Below are 14,477 nucleotides of genomic sequence, written 5' to 3'. Positions count from 1 at the left end.
AGCATGATCTGACGGGGACATCATGAGGGTGATATTGGCCTGCAGTTTCTGAAGAGTCCTATGTCTAGGAATATGTGTTGCAGTGTCCACATTGTGTGGAGGCATTCTATTTGACTTGATTCTCTTAGGGGATCAGTGATAGTTTGAAATCCATAATCAAATAATATAAATTCAACTAAAACATTCTTTATTCTGCTTAATAAAACCGTAACAGATATATACTAAAATAGAAATTCAGCAGTTGTAATCTATATATTCATCAAACACAATCAAATGGCAGATAAAAAAAATCACCAACATATATAAGCCAGAAAATATCGAAGATTCTAATATAAAGCTGAATATAAAACCTCATTGATTGTTCTCGGAGTAAAATTAGCAGTCACCCAATTATATCACATAAAGATAAATAACTATCACAATGTACTTCATAACTTCATAGCAGCCAGTATGAGTTTATTAACTGTTACATAGATGAACTCTGATGGCAGCAATGGTAAATGACGAATGTCCGGTCTGCATTGCCAGAGCTATAAAGACTAAGGGCCTCATTAGGAGTTTGGCGGTCTGACTGCAAGGCTGCCGCAGTGGAGGCTGCCAAAAGACCACCGTATTATGGGTTACACAGCCAGGGCTGCCAAAACCGAGCCAAAAAAACACCGCCAGCGCTCGGGATGGAGGGAAAGAGGTGGACCAACCCTCAGCACCACCAGCCCAGCAACCTACTACTGAACCTATTACGAGTCACAAATCACAATGAAGGTTCTTCATGGCGGTCCTCCAATGGCGGTCCTCCAATGGCAGTCTGCAGTCATTCCTGTACAACACAACACCACATTGGATGGATTGGAAACCAACACAGTGGTCACATATACACACCTGACACACCTACAAACTACACTATAAAACACACCCCTTCACAAACCACAATCCTTTGCAACTACTATGCCTCGCACAGACAGAAAGAGGAAAGGAAAAATACCCAAAACGGAGATTAGGCACCCCTCCACCTTTCTCAATCACATATCCAACACCTACACAATACACACACTACAAAAAATAGCACCTCTTCACCCCATGTCATAGCCATTTAGCCCCTCAGCACACAACATCTACACCCCATCTCTTAACATCTGTTGCCCATCCCATCACCATGTCACCACAAAAAGATCCCCATTTGACAGATGATGAGTTAAGAGTCATGGTGGATGAAATTTTCAGAGTTGAGACACATCTCTTTGGAGCACAATTCCAGCTGACCACTGTTGCTAGGAAAATGGAAATGTGGCAAAGGATAGATGACAGGGTCAATTCTGTAAGCAGCTAGAGAGGACATTGGGAAGAGGTAGGAACAACCTTAGGGGAAAGGTATATTTTATTGTGCCATGCACTAGCTGGTGGTACACAAAACTGGCGGTGGTCCCTCACTGCCTCCCCCACAGTTCACAACATGGGCGGAGAAGGTCTTGGACATCCTGCATCCTTAGGGACTGACTTGATTTCCTTGGGGAGTGGAGTTGGGTAAGTCCATACACCAACCATGTCATCTAAATGTATTTGTATGCTCACTGATCACCGTTTTCTGACTTCACTGTCACACCACTCATCACCCCTGTGTACAACTGTCCAAAGACCCCTGTCTGTCATCTCACATGTGGAGAGAACTCACCAGGGGGGCACAGTATCTGGGTGTGGCATGGGTATTGCAAGGAATGATAACACTACAACTTAACAGTGTAGAATACTCAAATGAATGGTTTATATCTGTTAGACCTGACAGCCTTAGGGTGGTAACCCCTAACTTTTTGCCAGCCTCCCTCCACTCTTTAGACACTGTTTTTTCTGGTTTTAAGACTTTCCGTACATTATCACTGCTAACTAGTGCAAGGGAATGCTATTTCCCTTTAAACATGGTAACATTGGATCATACCCAATTGGACTATTTAATTTACTTATAAGTCTCTAGTAGAGTGCACTATATGGGCACAGGGCCTGTAGATTAAATGCTACTAGAGGGCCTGCAGAACTGATTGTGCCACCCACTTCAGTAGCCCCTTAACCTTCTCTCAGACCTGCCATTGCAAGGCCTGTGTGTGCAGTTTCACTGTCAATTCGACTTGGCATTTAAAAGTACTTGCCAAGCCTAAAACTCCCCTATTTCTAAAATAAGACACCCCTAAGGTATGCCCTAGGTAACCCATAGGGCAGGGTGCTGTGTAGGCAAAAGGCAGGACATGTACCTGTGTAGTTTACATGTCCTGGTAGTGTAAAACTCCTAAATTTGTTTTTACACTGCTGTGAAGTCTGCTCCCTTCATAGGCTAACATTGGGGCTGCCGTTATACATTGTTTGAGTGGTAGCTGCTGATCTGAAAGGAGTGCAGCCTTGCTGCTCTCTGGCTGTGGTGAAGAAGTGCTCTCCAAGGGCTTGGATAGAGCTTGCTCCTGTTCCCTGAAGTCTTAGGACCAAAAAGACTTAGGGGGTGATTCTAACCCTGGCGGTCGGTGATAAAGCGGTGGCCAACCCGCAAACAGGCTGGCGGTCCAAAAAATAGAATTCTGACCCTGGCGGGAACCGCCAACACAGCCCGCCACTTTAACACTCCGACCGCCACGTCAGGACAGACAAACAGCACGGCGGTCACCGCCAACAGGCAGGCGGCAGACAATGTACCGCCCACCCTATCACAACTCACCAATCTGCCACTTTTTCCGGGGCGGGAGCACCGCCGATAAAATCACGGCGGAAACAGACTACGAACGGGAAAAATCTCACCTCTACGCACTGCACGAGGAAGGAGGACAGCATGGAACCCGAATTAAACATCCTACCTGCTCTCGTCTACCTGCTCATCTAACACGAGTACGAACGCCGGCGCAGACGACAACGGTGAGTACCGCACCTACGACACAGGGGAGGGGGGACGAGAAAATGTTACGGGCACACACATATGCGACGCCCCCCCCCCAATATGTACACACCAATGCAGAGCAACAAGTCACAGTGACACCACCCAAACCCCCATAAAAAATGCAATTACATTATCAAATTGGGAATAAAAATGTATGTACAAAATAGGCTCTGAGAAGTATTGGTCAACTATCAAAAATATTTACATTTCAAAAAGTCCATATACACAGCAGTGGATAACCGAAGCAATTAGTCTTGCAAATGTTACGAATTTCGATTTGTCCGTGGGCCAAATTTTTGCGACACAAGGGCAAAGCCCACACAGGAGACCTGAGTCCTTTGGAGAGAACACTGCAGGGGCATCTGATGACAAAACTACAGGCACCTCAGGGGGAAGGGAAGGGGGGGCACCACAGCCACATGAGTCCACGACGCCAGATCCACGAAGGGGCCACCATGCCCACTGTGCCATCCTGGGGAGTGCAAAGCCACAGTCTCTCAATGTCTCTACAGTGGGTGGGTTGCCCACTGTGCCATCCTGGGGAGTGCAAAGCCACAGTCTCTCAATGTCTCTACAGTGGGTGGGTTGCCCACTGGACCATCCTGGGGAGTGCAAAGCCACAGTCTCTCAATGTCTCTACAGTGGGTGGGGTGCCCACTGTACCATCCTGGGGAGTGCAAAGCCACAGTCCATCAGGTGGATACATTTCTCCACTGGTCAAGGAGGATGCATGGTGTGCACAGTGAACCGTGAACAGTGCTTGCAGGAAGGGCCCAGCGGAGCGGTGCTCGACAGGAAGGGCCCAGCGGAGCGGTGCTTGACAGGAAGGGCCCAGCGGAGCGGTGCTTGACAGGAAGGGCACAGCGGAGCGGTGCTTGAGACGGCGGGGCCCAGCGGAGCGGTGCTTGACAGGAAGGGCCCAGCGGAGCGGTGCTTGACCGGAAGGGCACAGCGGAGCGGTGCTTGAGACGGCGGGGCCCAGCGGAGCGGTGCTTGAGACGGCAGGGCCCAGCGGAGCGGTGCTTGACAGGAAGGGCCCAGCGGAGCGGTGCTTGACAGGAATGGCACAGCGGAGCGGTGCTTGAGACGGCGGGGCCCAGCGGAGCGGTGCTTGAGACGGCGGGGCCCAGCGGAGCGGTGCTTGACAGGAAGGGCCCAGCGGAGCGGTGCTTGACAGGAAAGGCACAGCGGAGCGGTGCTTGAGACGGCGGGGCCCAGCGGAGCGGTGCTTGAGACGGCGGGGCCCTGCGGAGCGATGCTTGACAGGAAGGGCCCAGCGGAGCGGCGCTTGAGATGGCGGGGCCCAGCGGAGCGGTGCTTGAGACGGCGGGGCCCAGCGGAGCGGTGCTCTTCTGCACGGCGGGCCCTGTTCAGCGGTGCTCTTCTGCACGGCGGGGCCCTGTTCAGCGGTGACTGTCTTCACGGCGGGGCCCTGTTCAGCGGTGACTGTCTTCACGGCGGGGCCCTGTTCAGCGGTGCTCTTCTGCACGGCGGGGCCCTGTTCAGCGGTGCTCTTCTGCACGGCGGGGCCCTGTTCAGTGGTGACTGTCTTCACAGCGGGGCCCTGTTCAGCGGTGCTCTTCTGCACGGCGGGGCCCTGTTCAGCGGTGCTCTTCTGCACGGCGGGGCCCTGTTCAGCGGTGACTGTCTTCACGGCGGGGCCCTGTTCAGCGGTGACTGTCTTCACGGAGGGGCCCTGTTCAGCGGTGCTCTTCTGCACGGCGGGGCCCTGTTCAGCGGTGACTGTCTTCACGGCGGGGCCCTGTTCAGCGGTGACTGTCTTCACGGCGGGGCCCTGTTCAGCGGTGCTCTTCTGCACGGCGGGGCCCTGTTCAGCGGTGACTGTCTTCACAGCGGGGCCCTGTTCAGCGGTGACTGTCTTCACGGCGGGGCCCTGTTCAGCGGTTCTCTTCTGCACGGCGGGGCCCTGTTCAGCGGTGCTCTTCTGCACGGCGGGGCCCTGTTCAGCGGTGACTGTCTTCACGACGGGGCCCTGTTCAGCGGTGACTGTCTTCACGGCGGGGCCCTGTTCAGCGGTGCTCTTCTGCGCGGCGGGGCCCTGTTCAGCGGTGACTGTCTTCATGGCGGGGCCCTGTTCAGCGGTGACTGTCTTCATGGCGGGGCCCTGTTCAGCGGTGCTCTTCTGCACGGCGGGGCCCTGTTCAGTGGTGCTCTTCTGCACGGCGGGGCCCTGATCAGCGGTGACTGTCTTCACGGCGGGGCCCTGTTCAGCGGTGACTGTCTTCACGGCGGGGCCCTGTTCAGCGGTGACTGTCTTCACGGCGGGGCCCTGTTCAGCGGTGACTGTCTTCACGGCGGGGCCCTGTTCAGCGGTGCTCTTCCAGTAAGTCTAGGGAGCTAGACCTGGCCTGGACTCCCTGCTCACTCGCCCTCCGACCGTGCAGTGGCAGGCCCCTTCGGGGACGGAGTCCTGGGCCCTTTGTTCTCGTCCCTTGCAGCCGGGATGGGGCTTGTGGGGCCCTCCTGCTCCGCGCTCCTGCTGGCTGACCTCTCCGCCCTGCTGCCCTTTCGCTCCTTAGATGGGGCTCTCGGGCCCTTCCCTCCCCTGGCTGTTGTGGCAGGTGAAGTGGCCGAAGTGAGCTCCTTGGGGGCAGCCGTGTCGGTCCTCTCACGGCGGCCCTTTAGTTTCCGGGTCCTCTTGCCTGGGGGGGGGGCTGGATGTGTCCTTGCTGCTGAGTGAAGTGTCACTGCCGCCAAAGGGTGGACTCCAGAACCCATGCACCACTGTGACACTCGAAGCAGGGCTGGTGGTGGCTGAGGTGCTCTTGGGACTCTTAGCAGATGGAGGGTTGGGTCAGGGGAGGGAAAGAGGTTAAGATTAGAGGGGTAATATTTCTTAGGACCAAGGTAAAGGGTAGGAGTAGTGGTGATGGAAGTGGAGGAAGAGGATGTGGTTGTAGGAGAGTCAGATGTGCTGTCTTTGGGTGCAGGTGACTGAGACGTAGGTTGTCGTGAGGTGGTTGGCTGTTGTTTGGGTGTCTGCCTGCGTTTATGTGTCTTGGAAGAGGGGGTGACAGACACAGTGGGAGAGGACACAGGGGACGTGTAAATGGCAGTGGGGGTGGTGACTGCACGTGTGCGGACTGGACTGGAGGGTGTGCTGGTGATGGAAGCACTGGCTGATGGTGGTGTGCATGCATGTGTGAGTGTAGATGTCACAGGGAGGGAGGAGGGAGACGAGGAGGAGGGGGACACAGAGGTGGTAGTGACTGTTGGAATGTCTGCATCTGGGTGTTGCTTGGGTGAGTGTTTGTGGGATCTGTGGTGCTTGTGTCTGGATGAGCTGCTCTTGGGTGTTGAGGTGTGTGCAGGCTGGTCTGATGGTGTGGATGGGATAGGCTGAGGAACAGGAGACAGAGAAAGGGTGGAGGCAGTTAGAAGAGGGAGGCTGGAAACAGGGACAATGGCTGCCGTCAGTGCTGAGGCCAGAGCATTGAACGATCGTTGATGGGCAGCCTGACCCGAATGAATGCCCTCCAGGTAGGCATTGCTCCGATGCACCTCCCTTTCTACCCCCTGGATGGCATTCAAAAGGGTAGTCTGCCCAACAATGATGGTCTGAAGGAGGTCAATGACCTCCTCACTGAGGGCAGCAGGGGTGACAGGGGCAGGGGCTGAGGTGCCTGGGGCGAAGGAGACGCCCGCCTTCCTGGGCGAGCGGACACGGAGCGAAGGCTGAGGGGCTGCTGGGAGGGCAGTGCTGGTGCGCTGGGTGGCGGCTGTACCTGTAGAGGCGGGGGGGCTGGATGTTGCCACCACCGTTAGGGAGCTCCCAACCGAGGACGTGTCCGTGTCGCTGGTGTCTTCACCGGTCCCCGTGGTGGTGCTCCCCTCACCCTCCGGATCACTGGTGCCCTCGGTGTCTGTTCCAGTGCCCACCGGGGCCTTGTGACTTGCAGCTCCCTCGTGCTCCGATGCCAAATCTCCTCCGCCTGAGGATGCTAATGCACACATGCACATGAAGAGAAAGAAAAAGGGTGGGGGAGAAATAAAAACAGGTTGAGTGCATGCCTTGTCAACACCGTTGGCGGAGAGGACAGACACAGGTGCCTCATGCACTAAGCTGCGCAATCGGGGTACACTACTCAGTACTTCTGACTCGGCCAACAGGTCTAGGGACAACAAACGCGCACATGTGTGATGCAGGACCATGGTTAGCTGTACTTGGCACCCTACAGAGGTGGGGGGCGGGGGCACAGGGCCATGTCTAAGGGAGGGGACTACACTACAGAAAGCGTCCTGGCCTACTGTCACCCACAGCCCTCCTCCCCCACCCAGACGCCTCAACTGCGCGTAAAGATAGCAGAATGTGCAGATACTTACCCCCTTGTGTCTGCTGTGATGTCCTCAAGCGCCCATCCAAATCAGGGTAGGCCACCGCCAGGATCCGGGACATCAGGGGGTTCAGGGTACGACTGGCACCCCTCCTAGGTCGGGAGGCCATCCCCAGCAGTGACTCGGCGGTCTTTCTGGTTCCGCGGCGGATGTCCTCCCACCTCTTGCGGCAGTGGGTGCCCCGTCTGGTGTAGACCCCCAGGGCCCGGACTTCCTTGGCGATGGCACGCCAAATGTCGATTTTCTGATGGGCGCTGACCTGTTTGACATGTACAGGGTGGGAAAGAAAAAACTTTATTTTTCTGCTTGTTAGATGTGAATGCCCCCTCCTCCCCAACCTTGCCATGTGGCACATTCTCTCATCTGCCGTGCCTTGCACTCCTCATTTTCTCCCCACCCCACCAACCTACATCCACCCCACTCCACACAGGCATAACCCATTCAATGTGCACTCAGTGTACTTACCTGTTGGTCTGGAGGACCGTAGAGTAGCGCATACTGGGGGAGGACCCCATCCACAAGTTTCTCCAACTCTTCAGAAGTGAAGGCAGGGGCCCTTTCCCCAGTCGCAGCAGCCATTGTATCTTCCAGACCGAGGTCACAGCAGCACTTGCAGTATAGGTCCTCTCCTGTGGATGATCAGGTCTCGAGTGATTAAGGAGATAGAAAATGGCGGTCACGCCCGCGGCGGTGCGTACCGCAGCGGTGCGTACCGCGACCGCCGGCGCACATCGTCATTGGCTCATGAAACCCATAGGGTTCAATGTTAACCAATACCCATTCGTACAGCGGTCTTCGACCGCCTACCGCCACGGTGTGCCACGCTAGCGCAGTGACCTCACATCCCATTGTCCCACTTCACAGGTCAGGCAGCCGCCATTCCAAGGGCCCACATGGCATAATTTCAACTGCGTCACAGAGGCCTGGGCCTTGCATTGACACTCATGCAAGCCTTTCACTGCATTTCGATTCAATTACTGTGCAAGCTGTGGTTACGTACCTGTGGGTTGCTTGACTCTGTGCTCCATGTTGTCCTTCCTAGGCACCGTCCGCTGGGACTTGCGATGAGAAGGATGAATACTCGCGTGTACCGACCGCTGGTGGACCTGTCGACAATGGAAGAACGACATATAATACTACGCTACAGACTTGACCGAGCCACTATACATGAACTGTGTGCCCAGCTGGAGCCAGCCCTGATGTCCCCATCCGCCAACCCACAGGGATCCCCCCTCTAGTGCAGGTTCTGTCGGTCCTCCATTTTTTGGCAAGTAGGTCATTCCAGACAACAGTGGCCATGTCATCTGGAATGTCTCAGCCTATGTTTTCAAAGATTTTGTCCAGAGTTTTGTCTGCCCTGATGAAATACATGCGGAGATACATTGTTTTCCCTGAGGAGGGTGATTTGCCCACTGTGAAGGGTGATTTCTATGCCCTTGGACATATTCCCAACATCATTGGTGCCATTGATGGGACCCATGTGGCTTTAGTACCCCCAAAAGATGATGAGCAGGTGTGCAGAAACAGGAAAAATTACCATTCTATGAATGTGCAAGTGGTCTGTTTGGCTGACCAGTACATCTCCCATGTAAATGCCAAATTCCCAGGGTCAGTGCATGACGCGTATGTGATGCGTAATAGCAGCATCCCCTATGTGATGGAACAGCTACAGAGACACCGTGTGTGGCTAATTGGTGACTCTGGTTACCCCAACCTGCCTTGGCTATTGTCCCCAGTGAGGAATCCCCGGACCAGGGCTGAGGAAAGGTACAATGAGGCCCATGGGCGAACGAGGAGGATAATAGAAAGGACTTTCGGGGTCCTGAAGGCCAGGTTTAGGTGTCTGCATATGACTGGTGGATCCCTAATGTACTCACCAAAGAAGGTGTGCCAGATCATCGTGGCCTGCTGCATGCTTCACAACCTGGCTTTGCGACGTCAGGTGCCTTTCCTGTAGGAGGATGGTCCAGATGGTGGTGTTGTAGCAGCTGTGGAGCCTGTGGAGAGTGAAGAGGAGGAAGACGACGGGGACGACACAGACAACAGGGACACAGTCATCCAACAGTATTTTCAGTAGCAGACAGGTAAGAATCACCCACGCAATTTAACATTTCCTTAAAGCGTCCTGCATCTCTACTTTCTGCATTTACCCCCATTTTTTTTTTAACTTATTTTTGCTTTTCCCTTCCCTTTTCAGTGCTGTTTGACCCACTGTGTGACTTCTGATTGTTTAGCCCATGGACAAAAGTGTATTGACATTGGTATGTTGTCATCACAAATTGTCTGACCATCATTGTACAGTATTGTGTAAAACATTTGTAAATAATACAGGCTGACTCCTGAATATATATTTTAAGTGCAATGAGTGCTTATTTGTGTTGCTAGATTTTGATGCATGATATTAGTACGGTGATGGGAGGGGGTGGGGTAATGTCCATGGCAGAGTCCAGTTCTCAGTTTCACAGGTGCCTTGTCCATAGGCCTGTGGAAGGATGGAGCAGGGGCAGTTCAAGGTTGGACAGGGTGACAATGTGGGACAGTGGGATGACATCAGGGGGTATCCTTTGCTGGCGGGGGTCTTGGCATCCTACTCTGTCTTCCTGTGAGATCTCAGGTTCCGCTTGCGGGGTGGTTGTTCTTCAGCAGGAGGTGGGCTTCAGGTGGCCTGACGTTGTGGTGGGGCCTCCTGTCCACTAGCGCCGGCGGAGGTGGTGGGCTGTTCCTGGCTAGTGACAGGGGCCCTTTGGGGTGCCACATGGTCCCGCAATGTGGTTTCAATCCGGGTTAAGACCTGGACTATGCTCCCCATAGCGGTACCGATGGACGTGAGTTCATTGCTGAACCCCATGTACCGTTCCTCCTGCTGTGCCTGGATCTCGCTGAACCTGGCCAGTACCGTCGCCATCGTCTCTTGGGAGTGGTGGTATGCTCCCATGATGGTGGTGAGGGCCTCTTGGAGAGTGGGTTCCCTGGGCCTCTCCTCCCCCCCTGTCACAAGCAGCCCTCCCAGTTGCCCTGTTTCCCCGGGCCTCTGTCCCCTGGACGGTGTGCCCACTACCACTGCCCCCAGGTCCCTGTTGTTGTTGGGGTGTTGGGTCAGCCTGGGTGCCCTGTAGTGGCGGACACACCGCTGATTGACGCGTCCTGGAGATTGAGGCATGGGCCCGCTGGGTGGGAACTGTGCTGGTGTTCCCAGAGGGGGTTGGGTCTGGTGTGGCCTGTGTCTGTGTGTGGGGAACCGACTGTCCAGAGGTCCCCGATGGTCCGGGCTGGTCGTCAGGGTCGAGGTCGACAGAGCTGCTGTCCTCACTGGGGGCCTGTTCTGGGGGTGGGATGGACAGATCTGGACCCTCCGTGGCAGTGTGTTGGCGTTCGGGCCCTGCAGGGGTAACAGAGTATTGTTATAGTTTTTGTGTGTGCCATGGCATGCATTTTGTGTGTGCCCTTGTCCCCCAGTGCTGGCATTCCCTTGTGGGAGGGGTTGTGAGGGTGGTTGGGGGTGGGGGGGGATGGGTATGTGCAGTGGTCATGCATTGGTGATGGCTGTCTATGGTTTGTGTTGTCATTCAGGGGTTGGTGTTGTTTAGGGTGGGTTGTGCTGGTGGGACAATGGCAGGGAGGATGTGTGCTGGGGGGTTTGTGATTGGGGGTGAGGGTGGGGTTGTGGGTTGGCATGCTGGTGATTGGGGGGGGTTAAGTAGTTGAGATTGTACTTACCAGAGTCCATTCCTCTGTGTACTCCAGCGAGGCCGTGAGGATGCAGGATGTTTACTACATCTTGCTCCCATTCTGTAAATTGGGGTGGAGTGGGTGGGGGTCCGCCGCCAGTCTTCTGCACAGCGATGTTGTGCCTTGATACCATGGAGCGCACCTTCCCCCGTAGGTCGTTCCATCGCTTTCTGATGTCGTCCCGATTTCTGGGATGCTGTCCCACAGCGTTGACCCTGTCTACAATCCTTTGCCATAGCTCAGCCTTCCTTGCTATAGTGGTGTGTTGCACCTGTGTGCCGAAGAGCTGGGGCTCTACCCTAAATATTTCCTCCACCATGACCCTGAGTTCTTGGTCCGAGAACCTGGGGTGTCTTTGGGGTTCCATGGGGTGGTGTGGATGAGGTGTGGGGTGGTGTTTGTGGTGGTGTGCGTGGTGGTGTGTGCGTAGTTGTGGTGTGGGTGATGATGTTGGGTTCCTGTGTGTGTTGTGCTTAGCGTTCCCTGTGCTCTCTCTCAGTCTCTCTGGCCTTCTCTCAGTAATTGTGGTCGTAAGGGTTTGTGGGTGATGTGGGTGTGTGTTTTATATTGTAATGGGTGTGTGGGAGTGTTGTTTGTATGTGTATCAGGTGTGTGTAATTCAAATTGTCCAATGTGGCTGTGTTTTGTAAGGGTGTGTGTATTTTGAGCGCGGCGGTGTGTACCGCCAATGGAATACCACGGTTGAAAGACCGCCGCGTGGATTTGTGGGTCAGAATGGCATGGGCGTGTTTGTGTTGGCGTGGCGGTGGAGGTTTGGTCTTCTCCAGTTTATCGCTGCCCGCTGCTGTGGCGGCCTTCCGTGGATGTCGAGTTTTTGGCGGGTTGACAGTTGGAGGTCAGAATGACCGTGGCGGTTTACCGCGGCCGCGGCGGTAGTATGGCGGTCTTCTGACCGGCGGTAAGGGCCTTTTACCGCCGAGGTCAGAATGACCCCCTTAATCTCTTCAAGAAGGACTCCTTGTGCGGCAAAATTCGATGCACAGCCTGTCAGAAACGACACACAGCCTGCACCGCGGTGAACATTTCACCGCACGCTGAATTGGAACGATGCAGCCTGACTTCGCAACAAGAAGATTGATGCAGCGCCAGCGTAGTAACCGGAAATTCGACACATAGCCGAGCCAGAACGACGCAGTCCAACTTCCAGAGAGAAATCGATGCAGCGCCTGCCGTGCGGTAGAAGATTCAACGCAACGCCCACTGGATCGACGCAGCTCCTGTGACTTCGTCCTGCCAGCGCAGAAAATCCACGCACTGTCCCCAAGGCATCTGAAAACCCCGCAACCCGAAGAAGATCCACGATGGAGTGCCAGAAATCTACGCACAGTTGTCCCTGCGTGGAAACTAAATGACTCATCACCATGTGCAGCCCAAGAAATCGACACACACCCGTTTCCACGCTTCACCTCCTCTGCGTTCCTTTGTGGAGATTATTCACGCAAACCAGGTAGCAAACAAGAAGACCGCCGAGGCTGCGGGAGACAGAATACCGCCATTGCCGGCTCCCTATTATGACATTTCCGCTGGCCCAGTGGAAATGTCACATCAACATTGCTGCCGGCTCGTAATAGAGCCGGCGGCAATGCTGATGTGCAGCGGGTGCAGTAGCACCCGTCGCACATTTCACTGCCCAAAATTCGAGCAGTGAAATGCGCGACGGGGCTAGGCCTGGGGGCCCCTGCACTGCCCATGCCAAGTGCATGGGCAGTGCAGGGGCCCACAGGGGCACCCAAAGTCCCCTTACCACCAGCCTTTCCATGGTGGTGTTTACCGCCACGGACAGGCTGGCGGTCGGGGACACATAATCGCCAGGGCAGCGGTGCTTGCACTGCTGCCCTGGGGATTATGACCACCAGGCGGAAACTTGGCGGTAAATTGGAGGGGCCGGTGGTATGGCCGTGGCTTTTGTTACCGCCACCTTACCGTCACCCACCAGGGTCGTAATGACCCCCTTTGTTTGCTTTTAAAAGACTTAAGACACTTTATATAACTTTTCAGTGATAATTCTAAATTTACTTATTGCATCTTTGATCGTTTTGACCTGCATTTATCCAGATACATACTATATATTTTTCTAAATACTGTTTGGTGTCTTTTTGTGGTGCTATATAGTGTTATTGTATGATTTATTGCACAAATACTTTACACATTGCCTTCTAAGTTAAGCCTGACTGCTCAATGCCAAGCTACCAGAGGGTGGGCACAGGATAATTTGGATTGTGTGTGACTTTCCCTGACTAGAGTGAGGGTCCTTGCTTGGACAGGGAGTAACCTGACTGCCAACCGAAGACCCCATTTCTAACAATATCAGTATACACTGCGGGGATAGGACATGCAATGACAACAATGCAATGGACAGCTGCCTCTTGAAGACCACTCACACACTGCTACAACTGTGTCCTCTGATACTCTGTCCTGTTTACCTCCTATCAACCAGTGCAAGGGAGGCCATGTCAGGGGAAAGGTCTGCCTCAGAAACCCCTGCCTCTGTACCTGGAGAAGCCCCCCCCAAGTGTGGACATCCACCAAGACAACCAGGAGGCACAGATGCAAGACACCAACCACTGCCGGGAAGTAAGCTCTGACTGATGTAACCGTTTTGTCCGCCACAGAGGCACCCTGTTGATGTTTCTTAAACCACTTTCCATTTACCATGATAGTGAGACACTGGACTGGGGACTACAAATGATGTGGCTGTTACTCTGATGGTCACATCCACCATGACTGATCCCTTCACTCTTTGACTTTTTTGTTTCACACACAATTAGCCCAATATTTTATGCACAGAAAATAAACAGTACGAAAAGACCATCTATGTATTGTGAGCATTTATCACCAATCTGAGTGGATGTTTGGCAAACATGCTACATGCTCCTCATTCAAACATAAGTTGGTGAAGTGAGGAGGGGCATGGCACAGGTAATGCCATGCTGAGAATCCCCACCAACACAAATACCCAAGTTGAAGTTTTTCATAAAACCATTTTCATTACACCACGAAGCATGCAGGCAGCATAATTGTCAGACCTGTCATTATCAAGCCTGTCCTAATAATATATACTTGTGCTCAGGTATCTGTAAGTACCATGCCACTAGTCACTGAAGTCATGGACATGTCAGGCTGTGTCCTGCTGTATAGGCCAACAGAATGGTTGAAATTATCATCAGCTCCAACCTTATCACATACCTACACCATGTTTACCAAAACTACATAACTCATCATACAGACAGAGAACAGTACTGCATTCCCTAGTCAGAGGTCATATGTAGGCATGTGACACACCTAGGTCAGTGTTGTGCCATATACACACGTGAACACAATGATGGCTACATACCTGTCAAAGAGGATAATTGTCAACACAATATAAAGGTAGAGGGAATGGTTTGTACTGGATAACATGTGACAGGGACACAAAATGACAAAAAGGACACTATTGTGCCCACTTACCATGGCAATCAAG

Source organism: Pleurodeles waltl, chromosome 10 (genome assembly GCF_031143425.1).
Source record: "Pleurodeles waltl isolate 20211129_DDA chromosome 10, aPleWal1.hap1.20221129, whole genome shotgun sequence".
In the NCBI taxonomy this organism is placed as follows: domain Eukaryota; kingdom Metazoa; phylum Chordata; class Amphibia; order Caudata; family Salamandridae; genus Pleurodeles; species Pleurodeles waltl.
This window is presented reverse-complemented; position numbering follows the sequence as displayed.